The sequence below is a fragment of the Antechinus flavipes genome, chromosome 4 (assembly GCF_016432865.1).
Source record: "Antechinus flavipes isolate AdamAnt ecotype Samford, QLD, Australia chromosome 4, AdamAnt_v2, whole genome shotgun sequence".
Lineage (NCBI taxonomy): Eukaryota > Metazoa > Chordata > Mammalia > Dasyuromorphia > Dasyuridae > Antechinus > Antechinus flavipes.
The window spans coordinates 467,016,423-467,032,791 of record NC_067401.1 but is presented as its reverse complement, the minus strand read 5'-3'; positions in this window follow the sequence as shown (position 1 = coordinate 467,032,791).

Below are 16,369 nucleotides of genomic sequence, written 5' to 3'. Positions count from 1 at the left end.
AAATTAGAAAGGGTAGAGGGAAGAGAAAGGGGAAAGAGAGAAGGAGGAAGGAAGAAACAGAGAGAATGAAAGAGAGAGACAGAAAGAGAAGAGAGAGAGAAGAGACAGAGAGACAGAGACAGAGAGAGAGAGAGAGAGAGAGAGAGAGAGAGAGAGAGAGAGAGAGAGAGAGAGAGAGAGAGAGAGAGAAACTTTAATCTGTATTCAGACTTCTGTATCCAGTCCTTCTCTGGGTATAGACAGGATTTTTCATCATAAGTCCTTCAGTGTAACCATGGATCATTGCACTACTGAGAATAACAGTCATTCACAGCTAATCACCCTAGAACATAAGCCTGCTTACATCTCCCAAATCTTTCTTCCAATAAGTTGTTTGTCTCCGTGTGCTTCCCTAGTCATGGCCTTCTTTCTGTCTTTAAGCCACACAGAATATATCTATCTACTTTCTGCTGAACTTCTCCACCTGGATATCCTGTTGATGCCAGAAATTCAAGAAGTCTTTCCTTCCTTCTAACTTCCCTTTTGCTCTTCATGAACCCCAAACTGGTCTCCTCTATGGTCATCACCGTCCATTCTTCTCCTTCTTCTGCATGAATCCACATGCACAACACCACTTTAGGTCTTCATTACTCCTTCTGGTCAGGATTATTGATCGATTATTATTTCCTGCAAACTCATCTCTTTCTCTGCATTCTCTCTGAACTCCAATCCAATTTTTACACCAAAATCATTTTTTTAACACAACATCTAGTAATACTTTCCCCTGATAAAAAGCCTTCAGTGTCTCCAAATAAATGAAATACAAACTCCTTTGCTCGGCATTCAGTGTTCGGTAAAGAGGCGATACTTTCCAGTCTAAAGTCTCTCCAGCCAAGCTGGGGTGCTCACTCTTCCCCATTTTTGTCCTGCCCCCTCCTTGGTGCATTTGCATACAGTTTCCTCCCAGGCCAGGGGCAGAGGCCTAATAGCACCCCTGCTTCTTTAAAGCTCCTTCTCCTTTTGGCGCCAAGCTTGGGTCCCACCTGCACCCCCACAAAACACCTTCTTGTTTTTCACATCTTTCTTCCCTTGAATTGAATCAGTTACTTACACAATAACTATATACTGTGAGTCTCATAGCCTTGTAGTAAAGGGCAAGCTCCTTACACAAGGACCAGAGCCCTTTTTGTTTTTTCTGCTTTAAATCTCTAATGACAAACCAGTGTCTCCCCAACACTACAAGCATTTAATAAATACTTGTTTACTTGAATTTTTTTCTCCTCCATCTAATAACCTTTCAAGTATTGGTGGACAGCTAACATAGCCTAGCCATGTAAGGATCCTCTCTTCTCCAAGCCAAAGATCTCTGGGCTTTCCATTGGACATTTAGAAATAGAAGTTCCACTAATACTCAACATCTCTAAAATGGAACTCATCTTTTCCCCCCAAAAAAACCTTCCCTTCTCTCTAACTTTCCCATAACTGTTGAGGACATTTCTCCCAATCAGTCAAGTTCCCAGGTTGGGTCTTGGAGCTCTACAATTTCTTTCCACCTCCCTTCCACATCCAGTCTGCTTCCAAGGCCCACCATTTCCCCTTTGGCAACCTCTCATATACTCCAGTATATATTGACCCTCATTTCCTTGACTCTGGCCCCACTCTGGTATAGATCATCATAGCCTCAGCTGCCAAAGGTCTGTCTGCTTCATGATCTCTGCACTCCAGTCGTCCTCTAGTCAGGTATCAGATCACTCACACACTCCCTTATTCAATGGACTCCAGTGACCCCCTATTGTCTCCTACTTCAAATAGAAATTCCTATCCATTCCTGCCTTCTGGTCTTCTTACAACTTGTTATCCAAAACAACAACAACAACAACAACAAAAAAAAAAAAACATTGAATTTGGAGAAGAAAAAAAAAATACCTGGGTCAGAGAGCAGGTTTCCCCATTTCTCATGGTCTTGGGAAGAAACAGAGAGAATGAAAGAGAGACAGAGACAGAAAGAGAAGAGAGAGAGAAGAGAGAGAGAGAGAGAGACAGAGAGAGAGAGAGAGAGAGAGAGAGAGAGAGAAGAGAGAGAGAGAGAGAGAGAGAGAGAGAGAGAGAGAAACTTTAATCTGTATTCAGACTTCTGTATCCAGTCCTTCTCTGGGTATAGACAGGATTTTTCATCATAAGTCCTTCAGTGTAACCATGGATCATTGCACTACTGAGAATAACAGTCATTCACAGCTAATCACCCTAGAACATAAGCCTGCTTACATCTCCCAAATCTTTCTTCCAATAAGTTGTTTGTCTCCATGTCCCTCCCTAGTCATGGCCTTCTTTCTGTCTTTAAGCCACACAGAATATGTCTATCTACTTTCTGCTGAACTTCTCCACCTGGATATCCTGTTGATGCCAGAAATTCAAGAAGTCTTTCCTTCCTTCTAACTTCCCTTTTGTTCTTCATGAACCCCAAACTGGTCTCCTCTATGGTCATCACCGTCCATTCTTCTCCTTCTTCTGCATGAATCCACATGCACACCACCACTTTAGGTCTTCATTACTCCTTCTGGTCAGGATTATTGATCGATTATTATTTCCTGCAAACTCATCTCTTTCTCTGCAATCTCTCTGAACTCCAATCCAATTTTTACACCAAAATCAATTTTTTAGCACAACATCTAGTCATACTTTCCCCTGATAAAAAGCCTTCAGTGTCTCCAAATAAATGAAATACAAACTCCTTTGCTCGGCATTCAGTATTCGGTAAAGAGGCGACACTTTCCAGTCTAAAGTCTCTCCAGCCAAGCTGGGGTGCTCAGTCTTCCCCATTTTTGTCCTGCCCCCTCCTTGGTGCATTTGCATACAGTTTCCTCCCAGGCCAGGGGCAGAGGCCTAATAGCACCCCTACTTCTTTAAAGCTCCTTCTCCTTTTGACGCCAAGCTTGGGTCCCACCTGCACCCCCACAACACCTTCTTGTTTTTCACATCTTTCTTCCCTTGAATTGAATCAGTTACTTACACGATAACTATATACTGTGAGTCTCATAGCCTTGTAGTAAAGGGCAAGCTCCTTACACAAGGACCAGAGCCCTTTTTGTTTTTTCTGCTTTAAATCTCTAATGACAAACCAGTGTCTCCCCAACACTACAAGCATTTAATAAATACTTGTTTACTTGAATTTTTTTCTCCTCCATCTAATAACCTTTCAAGTATTGGTGGACAGCTAACATAGCCTAGCCATGTAAGGATCCTTTCTTCTCCAAGCCAAAGATCTCTGGGCTTTCCATTGGACATTTAGAACTAGAAGTTCCACTAATACTCAACATCTCTAAAATGGAACTCATCTTTCCCCCCAAAAAAACCTTCCCTTCTCTCTAACTTTCCCATAACTGTTGAGGACATTTCTCCCAATCAGTCAAGTTCCCAGGTTGGGTCTTGGAGCTCTACAATTTCTTTCCACCTCCCTTCCACATCCAGTCTGCTTCCAAGGCCCACCATTTCCCCTTTGGCAACCTCTCATATACTCCAGTATATATTGACCCTCATTTCCTTGACTCTGGCCCCACTCTGGTATAGATCATCATAGCCTCAGTTGCCAAAGGTCTGTCTGCTTCATGATCTCTGCACTCCAGTCGTCCTCTAGTCAGGTATCAGATCACTCACACACTCCCCTATTCAATGGACTCCAGTGACCCCCTATTGTCTCCTACTTCAAATAGAAATTCCTGTCCATTCCTGCCTTCTGGTCTTCTTACAACTTGTTATCCAAAACAACAACAACAACAACAACAAAAAACCATTGAATTTGGAGAAGAAAAAAAAAATACCTGGGTCAGAGAGCAGGTTTCCCCATTTCTCATGGTCTTGGGCAAAATATTCAACCTAGCTTTGAACCTCAGTTTCCTCATCTGCAAAATGGGGATAACAATTCCATCATGTCCATCCCACAAGGTTGGCAAAAGCATCAAAGATGATTGGAGCTCTAATCCAAAAATTTGATCTCCGATACTAGCTTTATCCTTCATTACCATGGGCTGTTGGGCAAGTGATGTACCCTTACTTCCTTTAGTAGAGTAGTAATGAGAGGAGGTGTAGATGAGCTCTAAGGTCCCTCTCAGCCCTAAGTTCTATTATTTTAATGCTTATGAATGGGAAAATGACATTCCACTGGGGTCAGCATTCTTGATCTGGAAGGGACCTCGGGGGTCACTGAGACCAGCTGTCTCCTGCCTGCAGATGAGAAAGCTCAGGCCCACTGAGGTCATGGGCAAGGGCGCACAGAGAATCAGCACTGGGTTAGCCTTTGAGGCCTGTTCCTCTGACCTCTCTTGGATGTAAGTTCCTGGCTCCCATCCAAGAGGCACAAGGGGGATTGGTTCATTGTTGACATTTTATAATTCCATCTAGCACCTGTCACACAGTAGGCATTTCATAAAAAAAACTTGTTGACTGACTGAATTAAAAGTGTTCTTCAACCTATAAATATAAGGAATTATTATTACTCAGCTCAAATGAAGTTACAAACACACACACACACACACACACACACACCAGCACCCTCACACATATACACTCATTCCTACGCACAAGCACCCCCTCACATCCACACAGACACACACTCCCTCACACACACACACTCACTCAAGTTTCCAAAACATAATACCTAAGGGCCCAGCACAGCTGCGAGATATAAAGAACACACAGTTCTTTCACATATTCCCATATTTTAAGCAGTCCCAGTGTTTGTCCCATGAAACCCTTTGCTCAGCTGGCTTCCTGCTATTTATATTAGGACTATAAATTTGCTGCCGAGCTGACTTGTTCTGTTTAGGAAGAGAACTCACAAGAAAACTTCTAGGAGCACAAAATGGGCAGGAAGTCGATGTTATAAAAATGGTACCTCGACTTGGTGGGGGCTTCATTGGACAAAGGCTCAGCCGCTGCATGCGAGCTCGTAATGCCGAAGAGCCGGAGCAGCTCAGGCCCTTCCAATCTTGGCTCGCCATCGGCCAGCTCCTCCAGGGAGGACTCCTCTGGAGCTTCGATAATAATTGAACATGAGATGTTTGCAGTCTCATCAAGCAAGTGACTTCTACTCTTGGGGCCTCAGTCTCTTCTTCCAGAAAATGAGGGGTTCCATGAATCCTGTGTTTTTTCCCAGGTCAAAATCTAGCCTAGTCCCTTCTCCTCTGGGGATTGTGTTGTCCTGTATGAAATGAGAGAGTTACATTAGAAGGCTTTATGCTAATTCATATTCTACATCATGGCCAATTTAATATTCAGAAAGCATGACTGATCATATAGCCCACCCTCATCAAGGACTCTCAATAATTTCCTCTGGCTTTTTTTTTCAGTTTGGATAATAATTACTCACATTTATATAGCACTTTAAGATTTTTTTTTTTTTGCCAAGGGAATTGGGGTCAAGTGACTTGCCAAGGGTCACACAGTTAAGAAGTGTTGAATGTCTGGGGTCAAATTTGAATTCAGATCCTCCTGACTTCAAGGCTGGTACTCTATCCACTGTACCACCTTCCTTGCACTTTAAAATTTTGAAAGTGCTTTACAAATATTGTCTCATTTGATCCTAAACCACAATCCAAAGTAAAAAGATACCTATCAATAGTGACATGAACAAAATGTTCTAAATCATTACTACTTAGAGAAATGAAAAAAAAAATAATGAGGTACCACTTCATATCTATTACGATAGAAAAGGAAAAATAACAAATGGTAGAGAGGTGGAAAAAGAAGGACACATGCTCTGCTGGTGGAGTTGTGAACTAACCCAACCATTCTGGAAAACAACTTAGGATTCTTCCCAAAGGAATATCAAATTGTGCAAATTCTTTGACCCAGCGATATGATTATTAGGTCCATATCCCAAAAAGATCATAAAAGAGGGGAAATCTACATGTATAAAAATATTTATAGTAATTCTTTTTGTGGTGGCAAAGAATTGGAAATTGAATGAATACCCATTGATTGGGGAATGGCTAAAAAAGTTATGGTATACTATTGTGACAATACTGTCGTGCTAAAAGAAATAATAGGATGGTTTCAGAAGAACCTTGTAAAACTTACATGAACTAATGCAAAGTGAAATAAGCAGAAAGAGGAGAACATTGTACACAGTAAATATAAAAAACAAAACAACGATAACAAAAGAAAAGAACAACAACAACAACAAAACTTACTCTTATCAAAACAATAATCCAAGACAATTCCAAAGGACTTATTTTGAAAAATGCTATCCATCTCCAGAGAAAGAAATGATGAATTCAGAACAGATTGAAACATTTTTTTTAAATGTTCTAGTTTAAACTTGTATGTGTTTTTCATGACTTCACATGTATCACTGATACCAAATTACTTGCCTTCTCAAGGTAGAAAAAGAGAATTTGGAACTAAAAACTTTAAAGAATGGTTATTTAAAAAATATATTTACATGTAATGGCAAATAGCAAAATAAATAAAAAAATATGGGGGGGGTGGACTTCAGAAAACATACCACCAGGCTACAATTTTGCCTGAAATCTTTGTACTGAGACCAGGAACAAACAACATGAGAATGGCAAATTCAGTGCATTGGCAAGGTTTAAAGTCTTCTTTGTTGTCTCTAGGACAGACTCCAAGGAACTCTTCTAGCTTAATATCTTGTGATTTTGAGAGATCTCTAAGGGTCAAAGTTCCATGGAAGAGGTAAGATTTTTAATTGTAAACAAGATCTAGATTCAAATCTTGCCTCAGATACTTATCACCTTATTGATTCTGGGAAAGACACTTACCTTATCCTCTTCTTGGGATTTATGGCCCCTAAGTTCTCTTATAAGTTTGTCTCTGATTCCAAGATTCTTTAATTTAAAGCAGGAACAGGCCTTAAAGTTCATTCTCTAATAGAACATAAACTTCTTGATGTCCAGAATGAATTCATTTTTCTTTTTGAATCTACAGCTTCTATGGGATGCAGCCAAAGTGGTAATAAGGGGAAATCTCATATCTCTAGAGGCCTATTTGCTTAAAATAGAGAAAGAGAAGGTCAATGAATTGGGCTTACAACTAAAAAAGCTAGAAAAGGAACAAATTAAAAACCCCCAGTCAAACACTAAACTTGAAATTCTAAAAATAAAATAAGAGATCAATAAAATTGAAAGTAAAAAAAAAAACTATTGAATTAATTAATAAAACTAAGAGTTGGTTCTATGAAAAAACCAACAAAATAGACAAACCCTTAGTAAATCTGATTAAAAAAGGAAAGAGGAAAATCAAATTGTTAGTCTTAAAAATGAAAAAGGAGAACTCGCCACTAACGAAGAGGAAATTAGAGCAATAATTAGGAGTTACTTTGCCCAACTTTATGCCAATAAATTCAACAACTTAAATGAAATAGAAGAATACCTCCAAAAATATAGCTTGCCCAAACTAACAGAGGAAGAAGTAAATATCCTAAACAGTCCCATCTCAGAAAAAGAAATAGAACAAACTATCATCCAACTCCCTAAGAAACAATCCCCAGGACCAGATGGATTTACATGTGAATTCTACCAAACATTTAAAGAACAATTAACTCCAATGCTAAATAAACTATTTGAATCTATAGCTTCTTGTAAAGTAGCTGGTACATAAAGAAGCTTAATAAATGCATACATTTTTTGCTTATAGTTAGCACTAAATAAATCTCTTTTTATTTTTTTGCTTTAACTCAAACTGTATTTTACAGATGAGGAAACTGAGGCTCACAAATCTTGTGATAAGACTCCATAGGGATATGTAGGGACTTGAAAAATGAGCAGAATTCAGAGATAATAGAGAAAGAAAGGTAGAAGTAAATATGTCAGCTTGGAAATGGCACCAGCAAAGTCAGCAAGTCAAGTCAACTAACATTTATCAAGCAGCAACTGTGTGACAGATGCTGGGTTCAGCAATACCAACTTGAAGATATGGTCGCTAAGCTCACTGGGGGCTCCTGGTTGAATGGGCGCATTAATTTAGGAAAATCAGAAAACCAGTATTCGATTCCCCTTTATTCTATTTATAAGCACCTTGTAATTGCAGATCTGAGACTCTGCAAAGAGATGCATCTCTCTGATTTGAGCATAATGAACTCCTTATAGCATTGTAGAAAGTGGAGCAAACTTGGGACTCTACTCGCCCCATTTCAGGGTTTCCTGATCTCTGATCTCTAAACCTGATTTTCCTGATCTCATTGATAGATTCAATGATCATCTCTGAGTCTAAGACCCTGTCATTTGAATGGAAGAGTAAGAAGGCCCCCGAAGCAGAAAACCCCCCTGAGAAATCAATGGAATGAATTGGTCATTGTAAGGTAACTCCTTCCTCCGTAAAAAATATTGCATTTAGGGAGCTAAGTGGTGCAGTGGATAGAGCACCAGCCTGTACGTCAAGAGGATCTGAGTTCAAATCTAGTCTCAGACACTTAACTCTTCCTATCTGTGGGACCCTGGGCAAGTTACTTAACCCCAATTGCCTCAGCAAACATTTATAGGTAGATAGATAGAGAGATAGAGAGATAGAGAGAGAGAGAATTTATACTTTTTTGATAAAGCAAATGACTCAGATTTTTTTAGCATGAGTCCTCACCCCACAACTCTAACCCCAGCTGATATAAATTGTAATCCATAGATACATGGGGAGATAGCATTTGAGAATTACTATAGATGAAAATGCCCTTGCCCTCCTAGCTGCCAATTGATGGGCTCCAGAATTTAGTCAGACTGGAGCCTATATATAACAGAACATTTATATAATAATTATGTATAATATATCAATATTATATTATTATAATATTATTATAGATCTATTATAGATCACATTATATGTTACATAATATCATATATACACTAGAGCGGCTGTGCTCCCTTTGCGAACCAGAGGACCCCTCTGCAAGCCAGGAGGGCTTTAATGGAGGGCTCCACTGCTGCAGCAGCAACAACAATAACAAACCCTTATTAATCCAGTATTGGTTCATTTAAAATAGCACATTATTCAAAGTAACAGCTGCTAGTCAGATGACAACTTCCCTAATGATCTTTAGCAAAAAACGTTGGCTAACGAGAACGTGATTAATTCAAAGTCTGTTTTCCTCTGGGTCCTTTGCACTTCAGATTAAGGGCCTTATTATATATTAAACACACGAGGAATAATATTTGAGTTAAATGCATATAGTAAACAATGGAACTTCAAATGCAATTATGCCCATGGATGTGGATGGCATTTCCGGCCGCGGAGAGTGGAACACATGCTTTGCAAGGCACCGAAGGCAGATAATTATGCCCAGAAGTACATTATTATGACTGTTGCTTAATTGGGGTTTATTTTTCCTTTCTTCTCATCCTAATTATGCATTCATTCGCCTACACGCTAAGTGATGCTGACACTTCGGTGACAGAATGTTTGCTTTCATTCACATAAAGCCTTCTGAGTGCTTTTACCATCCTTCAAGGCCCAAAGCAAAGAAGGAAAACGTTTGCAGGCTTGAAATGTGTTTACTTGGTTTGATGGACTCAGACAACTTCTAAGTCCCATGATTAGAGGATATTGGATCATTTTAGAGATATTAGGACGGTGAAAGGAGACACTATGAGCGGCAATATGGTGGAATGGGTAGAGTACTGACTTCAGATCCAGGAACACCTCTGAAACATACTGGATCTTTAATTTAGCCTTGTAGTGTTCCAGGAGATGCTCTGTGACTGAAGGAAGCTAGCCCTTATTAAGTGCCTACTGTATGCAAGATACCTTGCTAAGCACTTTACAGATATCTCATATGATCCTCCCAACTCTTTAAGGAAGAGGTTATTGCTCTCTCTATTTTACGTTTGAGGAAACTAAGGCAAACAAGTTAAGTGATTTGGTCAGGGTCACCCAGCTAGAAAGTGAGGTGAGATTTGAACTGGAGTTTTCCCGACTCCAACACCTTACCAACTTCTCTGCCTAATTAACAATGAGTTGTAGCGCAGGAGTAGACCTTAGATGTTCCCTGCACCAGGAAAATTACAAGTCCTTTCTCTCTCCATAATGGAATTATAAAATACCACAAATTGGGTGAAGAAAGAAATAAAGGGGGCAGCTAGTTGGTGAAGTCAGGAGGACCTGAGTTCAATTCTGGCCTCAGATACGTAACACTGCTTAGCTGTGTTGACCCTAGGCAAGTCACTTAACCTCAACTGTCTCAAAAAAAAAAAAAAAGCAAAGGAGGAAGAAAGAGAGAGAGAGAAAAAAAAAAAAACAAAGAAAAAGAAAGACCTATGAAATGAAGCCAAAGGAGATCTGCAGCATAAAATTCATAAAGTCAACATCATTGATTATAACTAATATTTATTGAGTATCTACTAAGTACTAGCCATTGTACTCAGGCACTTAAAATTATCTCACTTGATTTTTCACAACTACCTGGAGGTAGGGCCACTATTATCTCCATTTTATAAATGAGGAAACTGAGCCAGACACAGATTAAGTGACCTGCTAATCAAATAGCTGAAGCCAGATTTGAACTGATTTTTCTGACTCTGGACCGTACCCATTATGCTATCTAACTATATATTGACCAGGACTAGACAACACAAATCAAATGAAATCCGAGTCAAGGAGCTTCCTAAGGACTCAGGTTCAGAAGGAGACACAGAAAAACATAAAATGTTTGTCAGATTCTGCCTCAGATACTTAAAAACTGGATAATACTAGAGCAGTGCTCAATATCTTTGGGCCTTGGTTTCCTAATCTTGATCACAGTTTTCCTAATGAAGGGTTGGGCTCAACGATCTCTATGGTCCCTTTGAGCTCTAATCTGTAATCTTGTGCCCTAAGGTCAAATTCTACCTCAAACATAATAGCATTTTGGATCGTGAGTAAATCACAGCCTCTGAGACTCGGTTTTCTTATCTACAAAATGAAAATCCAATAATTGGTCAATCAACAAGCATGTGTTAATGAAGATGCAATTACTGTGTGTCAGACATTTTGTGGATACAGATACAAAGAATGAAATAATCCCTATTTACACTCTAGATGACAATATATGTGTGAAGCTTTTTTTTTTTTTTTTTTTTTTTTGCAAATTCATGAGGGTTATATAAAAATGTGTTATTTCCCCAGGCAAAATGTGAGCTCCTTGAAGGCAGGAACTCTTATATTTCTGTCCTTTTATTACCAGTTCCTAGCACCATGTCTTGCGCATGGTGGTTGCTTAATAAATATTGTCTGTTAAATAAAAAAAAAATTAAAAATAAAATAAAACAAAAATAAACAAATAAATATTGTCCATTAAATAAAAATTAACAAATAAATAAATAAGTATTTCTGTTTGGTGAACTAGCTTTGTGGACTGTCCAAAAGATTCTATATCTTGAAGGCAGGAACTCTTATATTTTTGTCCTTGTCTTAGCGGCATGTCTTGCACATAATGGTTGCTTAATAAATATTGTCTGTTAAATAAAAATTTAAAAAAATAAAATAAAAATAAACAAGTTATTTGTTTATTTTATTTTATTTTTAAATGTCTGTTTAGTGAACTAACTTTATGGACTATCCAAACAATTCTATATCATGACCTGGACAATAGGCTGTCTTCATCCACTTGGTTTTTCCAGGGCAGATGTTTAGGATAAACTCTTCATAGCAATTTATCAATTTAACTTATGAGACTCTGAAATGTTCTGTGATTTAATGCAATCAGCAAAAAGTCATTTCTCAAGAGAAGTTTCTGTAGGACCTCACCATTTATAGGCAATTCTTTCATTTTAGACTTTAAGCTTGAAATCCTCCAAGACAGCGGAAAACTTTTTTTAGTAACCATATGTTTCCTGGGTTTGTACCATCATCCATGTTAATAGACAAAGGGACATCAAGCAAAATTAGCTTTTTTTTTTCATTTTTCAAAAAATCTTGTCTCATTTTAATATCTGCAGGAGGAAGAGCTTGTTGGAGGAGAAATCCTGAACGTGACATTTAATTCAACCCAAAAAAAATGCTTTTTTCAATCAATAAAAATAAACATATGCAACTATTGTAATCACTGCCCCTTTCAACCATTTAAAACATCTGTCAATGCTTTGTTCAGCTGTCAAGTACTATTTGTGAAAATGTGCCTGCTTATGTATTCACCAAGAATGTGTGTACATTTTACAGAGATAGGAAAGTAAGGAGAAGAGTTACTAGTTACTGAAATTCCTTGATCATCATTAGGGATGGGGCAGTAATAAATATGGATTTCTTCCAGAGTTTCCTCCCTAATTTCAGATGTTTTGAGGATTACTTTGACACAACTGAAAAAACTTAACAAGTATTATGTGGCAGACCCTCCCTGTGCTGGGAGCTAGGGAGACAAAGGAAAAAGAAAAACATCCCTTGCCCCCCCTCAAGATCTTACAATTTATAGGGTTTCTCTCTTTGGCCTTGTTTAATTCTGTGTGGTTCTCACTAACTTGAATGAGGGCAGAAATGAATAATTTTTCATGTTTTCAGATAATAGGAAGCTTGGAAGCAGAACCAGCCCTGAAGAGGAAAGCCAAAATTCAAAAATATTTCAAAAGACTAGAACAATTGGCTGAATATAACCCACAGAAATCCAATGAGAACAAGTGTAAAATTCTACACTAGATTAGATAAAATTAGATAGATAGATAGATAGATAGATAGATAGATGGATGGATAGATAGATAGATAAATAGAAGAATGGATGGATGGATGGACAAAAAGTGAGTGAAAGAATAAATTTATGCATCAATCAATAAATGTGTAGAAATAACGTCTGTATTTGCAAGAATGCAGGAGGTGTATTTACATTGCAGCTGATCTGAAAAAAAAAAAAAAAAACCACTGGGGGTTTTACTCTATAGTAAGATCAACATGAGTCACCAGTGAAGTGTGGTAACTAAAATAATGGCTGTTTTCCCAGACTGCATTGAGAGAGTCAGTGTTCATGAAGGTGATGATTCACATTCATTCTGCTTTGGTCAAAGGACACCTGAAGTGCTGCGCTCCATTTGCAGAGAGATAGGAGGAGAATCAGGAGAAAACTTTCTCACAAAAATCTAGAGTGGAGAATATTAAGGGATAGGTCAGTTCTCCAAGAGCCTCCACAGCTGTGGATCATAGCATCTGAAGGAGCTGCAGGGCAGCCTTTGCTGACACAGGTGTTGCAGACTAGGATTGAGATAAATTGGAGGCAGAGGGAAGAGTAGGGAGATCAGACAACACAATGGTCTCTTGAGAGAAAGAACAGCAACTGCTTCTCAGTCTCCTTGTACCACCCTTTCACAATAGGAGATCCGTTCTGGATTGGATCTCCAGCAGCCACTGTCAGATGGCTCCTGTGTATTCCAATAGGAGAACATATTCACGAAGAGATCATCAAGTATGAATAGCTACAAAAAGGCCAAGAAGGAAAAGGGATGAGCAAAGGCCTTTGGATTTGGTAACTAAGACATCACAGGTAACTCCTCTTCTGTCCCACTTGCTCTGACTAGTTTTCCTGTATGCTGATCTGAGAATATTGTGAGGATATGGGGGTGGGGATGGGAAATGGGGAGGGAATTGAAAAAATGGCAGATTTGAAATAAGAGGACCAGGGTCCCATTTCTACCATGTACTGACTGTGTGACTTTAGATCACGAACTTCGCCACTTTAGTTCTTCATCCATACAACTTAAAAAGTTGGGTTGGACAAATTCTAAAATCCTTCCAAGTTCTCTTTTTATGATCTTTTGATCCTAAAAAGTCTAAACATGGAACAAGAGAATAGAGTGAACCCAAAGGCATTCCAGGACTGAAAACAGGATCCCCCTGATGGCTGAGTTCTCTGCTCTGGAGGAGCAGAAAGGCTTGCATAAAGGAGACAAGTAGAGTAGGTTTCTTTAATGGGTGCAGAGTTCCAAGACCACAGCTGGGTCCTGCTGGCCAAAAGCTTTGGGAGAGGGCTGGGAGTACAGGCAGAGTGCTCAGCTGCACTAGTAAAGAGGTCTGCTACCATCTGCTGGTAGCTGTGCTGCAGACAGGAATGATGCAGTCTGAGAGTGCTCTAGGAGGACAGAGGCAGCCATCTGCCCTCTGGGCTATCCATCCTTTATTCAGTTGCTAAACTGCAGGTCTAATCATGTCACTTCCTAATTCGATAAATTCCAGTGGCTCCCTATCACCTCCATGAGAGAAGCTAGGTGGCGCCATAGGGGATAGAGCACTGGAATGGGAATCATTCCAATGAGGGAAGACTCATCTCCCTGAGTTCAAATTTGACCTCAGATACTTGATAGCCATATGACCCTGAGCAATCTTCAACCTCTATGCCTCAGTTTCCTCAGTATAGAGTCTCCTCAGTTGAGAAGGAAATCGAAAATCTCTGTAGTATCTTTGCCAAGAAAACCCCAAGCAGGATTATGGAAAGTGAAACGTGGGTGAAACATTTCCACAATAATGCCACCTTCAGACTCAAATACAAAATCCTGACGGGCATTTAAAGCCCCTTATAGCCTCTTCTGAACCCCCATCTTTCCAGTCTTCTTACACCTTATTTCCCTCAACATACTTTTCAATTCCAGAGATACTACCAATCTTGCTATTTTACAAACAAAACAATCTCACTGCTATGGGCATTTTTTTCAGACTGTCCACAATGCCTGGGATATTATTCCTTCTCATTTCCACCTCCAGCCTCCCTGGCTACTTTCAAATCTTCTACAGGAAGGCTTTCTCAACCACTCTTAATTCTAGTGCCATTCTTTTTTTTTTTTTTTTCACTTCTTTTCCAGTTTTCCTCTATTTAACTTGTTAAAACATATTTTTGCTTGCTTGTCTCCCTCATTAAGACTGTGAGCTCTTTGAAGTCAGGGACAGTTTGTTGCCTCTTTTTGCATCTTCTGCACTATAATATTCTCCCTCTCTCTCATTTTGCCTCTCTATCCATCTGTATCTCTGTCTCTGTCTCCCTAAATACCCCCACACACATACACTATAGTACCTCTATTTTCCACATTCAAGTAGAACAAATGTAATCCCTCCCTTTCCCCTAACAATGATTGATGAAAAATCAAGAAAAAAGATGGAGGTTGGGGCTTATGTATTTTTTTCCCCTTTTCTTTGTGTCTACAACATTTAGCACAGTGCCTAGCTAGTGCACACAGTAAGTCCTTAATGGATGTTTATTATCTGTCCAGTTATGGCTGAGAATGTTGGCTGGGATCTGGTTCTCTAAGGAAGCATGGCTCCCTGGTGAATATGTTTCTTTTCCAAGAGACGCTTTAGTCATTTACATTTCTTTTCCTTGAAGTATAAATAAGTCTGTATCTTCTCTAAGCCTTGTGGCTTATAAGTTGGTGATAGGGACTGGAAGCATGGATAAATAGTTAGATGAAGATGCTCCCAAATTATTGAGGGAGGCAAAATGAGTAGTCAACTAGAGGATTCCAAAACCTAATGAAGTCCTTCAAGGAACAGGAGTCTCTTGTGAATAAAAATTGCCCATCGAGTAATTTCCAAGCCCCAAAATGTTCCAGGATTGCTGCTTATTCATCAGTGCTTAGAGAAATAAATTAAAAAAGAAGTTCAGGAGAAAGAGAAAGAGAGACAGAAACAGAGACACAGTGAGAGAAATGGAGAGAGAGAGAGAGTATGTGCATAATACAAATATAATGTACATTGTTTATATATGCATATGTTTATGTGTATATATGCACACATATGAAAATGCTCCTACAGATCTCCTGATCACCCCCCACACACACACACACTCCTGCCCAGGACATCTGTTGTTTGAAATTGCAAGCTATTTCAGTATTGAATGCATTCAAGATCTACTCAATGTGAAAATGTAAACCCAGTCACATCTCCTCATCCTGTGAGTTTTGTCCATATGCTTCCAAAAATCAATTAAGCAATGAGCACTTATTAAGCACCAACTGTAGGTTAGATAATGTATCAGGCATAAAATTACACAGACAATCATGGAATAATCTTTCCTCTCAATTCTGTCTTGCACAGAAATTGCCACCAATGTGCTAGAGATATTCCCTTAGTCCTTTTCTTCTCTCAGAGATACAAAAGCAGCCCATGAGCTTTCTAGCCTTCTTTCCCTTTTTGCAAGACTGTCCAGACTCCTTTTTCAGGCCCACATGTTCTGGATGATGCTTCACATGACACTTACCAAGTGCCAATCCTTTTTGGTAAGAGCTACTGCTCACTCAGACCTGCCATGTCTGTTGTTCATTGGATTCACCTAAAGGTTCACAGCTCCTCGTGCTTTCTGGGGCCCGAGACTAGCAGCTAGATGACATTACCAGGTGATGTTGCTATTTTAAAAGTCTAAAGGAGTGTCCATTGCCTAATAAATTGGGCAACATGCATTTTTTTTTATTTCATTGTTTTCTTCTCATGTGGACTGCTAAAG